Source organism: Lutra lutra, chromosome 16 (genome assembly GCF_902655055.1).
Source record: "Lutra lutra chromosome 16, mLutLut1.2, whole genome shotgun sequence".
Taxonomy (NCBI): domain Eukaryota; kingdom Metazoa; phylum Chordata; class Mammalia; order Carnivora; family Mustelidae; genus Lutra; species Lutra lutra.
The window spans coordinates 2,191,126-2,195,953 of NC_062293.1; positions in this window are offsets into that span (position 1 = coordinate 2,191,126).

The window sequence follows — 4,828 nt, forward strand, 5'->3', positions numbered from 1 at the left end:
CGCAGGGTGACTGAGGACCAGCAACCTCCAGAAGAGGAAGCCCGCTTAGAGGCAGGCTCTGACTCCCTACTTTCCGAGAAGTCAGGAAGCGGCATGGGGGGGCGTGGACATCCTGTTCCAACAGGTGCAGAGACAAGCTACCAGGGGCTCCAAGGAAAGCAGGGGTTCCAGAGACTTCCACTTCTCGGTGCTGAGAACCAGGCAGTACGTGGTCCTGTCGTCAGGACACCTGCACCATGAAGATGGTTAGCGACCCCAAGAACCAAGTCAGACCTCATGGAGTACACCAGATACAGATGAAATGAAGAACACACGGAAAAGCCAGGGGTTCCAAGCCCGCTGTGGGGACTCGCAGAGAAGATCCCTCACGCTCCCTAGTCTTGATACACACCATAAACGTACACGTCGCAATGGGCACACAGCTTTTGAAAAAATAATAGGTGTATAGTATGACATAAAATGACATGTACGAGCTAACACCTTTAGGAAATAAGACAGAAAAACAACAAAATACAAGAACAGCGGCAGGCGCAGTTCCCTTCGTGCGGCTGAGCCGGGACCAGAGACTGACGTCAGTGCGGGAGGAGGATGGGGTTGTGGGACGAAGGAAGGAAGAGGTGAGGAAAGGTTTCAGGTGGTGCCGACCTCCCTCAGCTTTGTCCCTACACATGCGGTGGTGCCGAGGCTGCAGGCTTGACTCTCTCCCCTCCTCACAGCGTCCGCAAAGAGCCTGACCCCTTCTTGGGAACATCTGCTGGCGGGAAGCCCGCCCGCACGTTCTCCCCGGTGTCCGCTGCAGGCCACCAGCAGACGAGCCCGCTGGCTCAGCCACCTGGTCTACCTGGCCAAACCCTGCAGAGAGCATCTTCAAGACCCCGATGGTGGAGCATCTGAAATGTCCTTGATCTCGACCTTGCAGCCGCCCGCATTTGCAGAATGGATTCAGTGGGACCCCACACCTATCTGGTTGGCCGGCCTTGCTCCTCACCTGCGGGTACCAAGGGTCCTGGGGTCACCTGCAGGAAGGACTCTCTCCTGCTCGGGGTAGGCAGGAGGGAGGCACACTTTGCAGGGAGCGTAAGTGCAGGCTGGGGTCAGGGGAGGTGGAGAACAAGGGGGCCTTATGAGGAGAATCTAGGCCCTGGGGGCGTGTGGTTCTGTGGCCCTGGCCTGGGTTGGCCTCCAGCCACCTCAAAGCCGGGCTTGTGCGACCAGGCAGGCCTGAACAGAGCGCTCTCGTTCATCTCAGAGCCGTGTAACTAAAAGCCGTGCAAAACAAGAGGGGCCTGCAGCTCTCGGCCTTGGTCGCATCTAGCCACCAGCCTGCCTTCGGGTCTTCTCTCCGGCTCTGGTTTTTCCCACGGAAGACCACACGTCTGTTTGAGTGAGGCTTGGTGGTCACGTGGCTCCGGAAACAGGCTTTGGGGTACAGATGGGTCGGGGCTGAGTTTGGCTGGTGGGAGTCCGTGTTCTGGGCCTGTAGGGATCGTACCGTTGACCCCACGGAGTAAAAACTGTCCCAGAGTCCGATGTCCCTCAGGTTGGAACAGTGGGGTCCAAAACCTGCCTCCATCGGCACCGGAGTCCCCACGGGGGCTGCAGGCCCGCACAGACAGAAGGGCAGCCTTATGGAGGTGCTGGAGTTCCTTGTTTTGGGGGCAGGGGACACAGAACTGAGAAGAAAGCAGCCAAGTGATTTGATGGCATTCTCCTTACCTATGGGTCTCCGTCCCCCCGCAGCTGTCTGATTTAGGGCCACCCTGATCCAGTGTGACCTCCTCTGGCACAACTAATGACATCCTCAAAAACCCTGTTTCCATAGAAGATCAGAGTCACAAGCTTCTAGGGTCAAGAACTCTTTTCAGGGGACAGAATTCAACCTGCTGCAGGCACCAGCCCCATGGGCTTTGCCCGATCTGCTCGGAGAAACCCAGCCATCTGGTACCACAGAGGGTTCCTATGGTTTGAATAAACTTGGGTCCTTCCACAGGATTAAAATTATTCTAAAGTGGAGAGAGGGGACAAGCTCTCTGCCGGTGTCAGTAGCTGAATTTATAGAGGGTAGGTACGTCTGTGCGGAACAGGGTTTATACATGTAACCACATCACAGCCAGGAAAAGTTTTGCTGTTGGCTCCGGGTCAGCCCAGGCAGGGTGGCCCGGCTCCAGGGGGATGTTCTACTGACGACGGAGGTCCCCGGCCCCCTCTGGCACTCATGGGGACACTCACTGCTCCCCACATTAGCATGCGGCTGGCCCCGTAAGAGCTGGTGGCACTGGGGGGGGACTGCTCCATGGTGGCCTCAGACTGCAGGCACGGAGGAACAGTCACACGGGATCCCCCACCCTGCCCGGGTTAATTTCCCTGGGGCAAGGGGAGGAGCACTGCGTGGCAGCCCGGGGCCTAAAGCTCCCCCTACCCTCCTCCCACCTGAGTCCCGCCTCAAGCTGCCATACACTGGACGATGGCCCAGTGCAGGGGAGCAGCCCCCAAACACATGCTCATCAAGGAAGGCATTGGGTTCATGCTCAGAGCAGAGGAGGGGAAAGCCTGAGGAAGGACAGGGCCAGGAGGTCCGGTTCCCAGCCGCGGTGTCTCCTCAGAGCCCGATACACGCCCATCCCTCCCTACCCTGCCCCTCAGCTCCATCCCTGCGATGGCCCTTTGGAGGACGTGGAGATTCAGGGTCACGGAGATTAGACAATTTACCCCATGTCATGCAGCGAGAGACCAGAGCAGCCTGGACTCGACACAGCTCTCTGCCAGCCGGCCACCACACGCTACCTCCTCTGCTGTCCCCATGTCCCCATATCCCCACACCAGCGAGTCCCACGACCACCCCAGGGATGGAGACAAGCAGAGGCGAGCAGGAGCTCGGAGCATCTGGGGCCTCCGAACCACGCCGGGTGCGGACGTCTCAAACCTGGCGTATCCGGCCCGGCAGCCACAGGACACATGGCCCGCAGCACTCGAAGCGTGGCTGATCTGATTCGTGGCGGGCTGCGGACACTCCATCCACAGCGTCCTTGAAATAGGGTTTCAAGACATCCTATGAGCAAAATGACGCCAACCGTCCCGTCGGTGAGCTGTGTATAGATCACGTGCTGAAACGATAGTATCGCGGGTGTAACGGGTCAAATGAAACATTAATGTCACCGTTCCTCGTTCGCTAAGGTGACAGGAAATGGTAAGATGGCTCGTGTGGCTCATGTCGAGGCCATGGACCTGGGCCATCGTCCAGTGTATGGTTGGGGCTCCGGGAGTGGCTGCGACAGGTGGCAGTGCCCGTGGGCTGCTGCTTGGCACGTGCCCTCTTTCACGCCCATGGGCCCACAGTCTGCCATTTTCAGCACGAGGCTTCCTGGGGCACCGATGAGGTCCCGTCCTGCCAGCACTGAACACCTCATTAGTTTGCCCAGGCTGTTGTTACACAGCAGCACACACCGGGCAGGGATAGGGGGACGCAAAGGCCAGGATCCCGGGCTCAGCATGGCGGGTCCCCCCGAGGCTGTGAGGCAGATTCCGACCCGGGCCCCTCTCCCAGCTGCTGTGGCTTACTGGCCACCTTTGCTGTTTCTGCCTCACAGAAGCATCCCCCTGGCTTCTGCCTTCTTGATCACACAGCTTCTCCCCACGTGTGTGTCTGGACCAAACCGCTCTTTTTATAAGAGCTGAGCCATATGGACGCATCCTGCTCCAACGGCACCATCAGCACCCAGGGCACAGGCCAAGGCCCAGAGGGGCTCGTCTGCCAATGAGGGGCGTCGGTGGGGCCCAGCGGGCATCCTCGGACACCAAATTCCGAAGTCTTTCCGTGCCATGGTCCATTCCAGTCTTCGCTCTTTTCCTAAAATGAAGCTTTAATTCTATAATTAATAATTATATAATTATATAATTAATTATAAATTTAGTAAGTTCAAATTTTAGTAAATTATAAGTTAATTTAAACTTAACAAATGTATAATTATACATTATATTAATATAAATTTAATATAAATTAATTTTAAGCCATAACTTAATTTTTATCTATATATGAATGCATCGCTGAGAAACGTAGACAGTTAAAATGAACAGAAGTCGTGTAATGTCAACGTAACTCCTCGTGTCAGTTGGATGTGTATCTTTCCAGGACTTTCCTTAAGCTTGGAGAGACATCGCCGCATCAGTCACACAGACGCGTCTTCAGGACATCGCTCCGCAACCCTCTCTTTTTCCTCAAAAGCGGCAGCGTGCAGACGCACGGCTCCGCCCGGTTCCCTCACCTGCCACAAGGCCCTGCGGCCAAGGGGACATTCCGCTGGCTTTCACTTCCCAAAATCGCAGAGGCTGTGCTAACCATCCTCAGGTCTGCTCACGGCCGCGGCGCTGGGTGCAGACCCCAGAGGGCAGGGCCTGCCAGGGCGCCCGGATCTGCCTGCTCTGCCACCGGGATGGTCTCTGGGTCGGAGAAGGGGCGCGCTTGGCGTGGGGGCCGCGAACCACGGGTCGGCTGCTCCACGGGGCTCTGGGGAGAGGCGGCCCAGAGCGCAGGGCTCCAGGACATGCTCGTTTGTGCAGAGAGAGGGGCTGCTCGAGGTCAGGAAATCCAGATTCAGGGGTGGGGGTAGGTCAGGGGCCAGAACACGTTCTGCCAGGAACGCCGGGGAACTCCGTGGCGTCCGCCTACACGGCGAGTTCTTTCTCGAAGCCCCAGGGTCCCAACCTTCCTTGGCTGGGACGGCAGGGGCAGAAGGTGTCCATACCCGCTGGGCGAGAGAAGCTCACGCGCCGAGGCTCGGGGTGCCCGCTGTGACACAGACACGGAATAAAGCACATTGGAGACGCCACA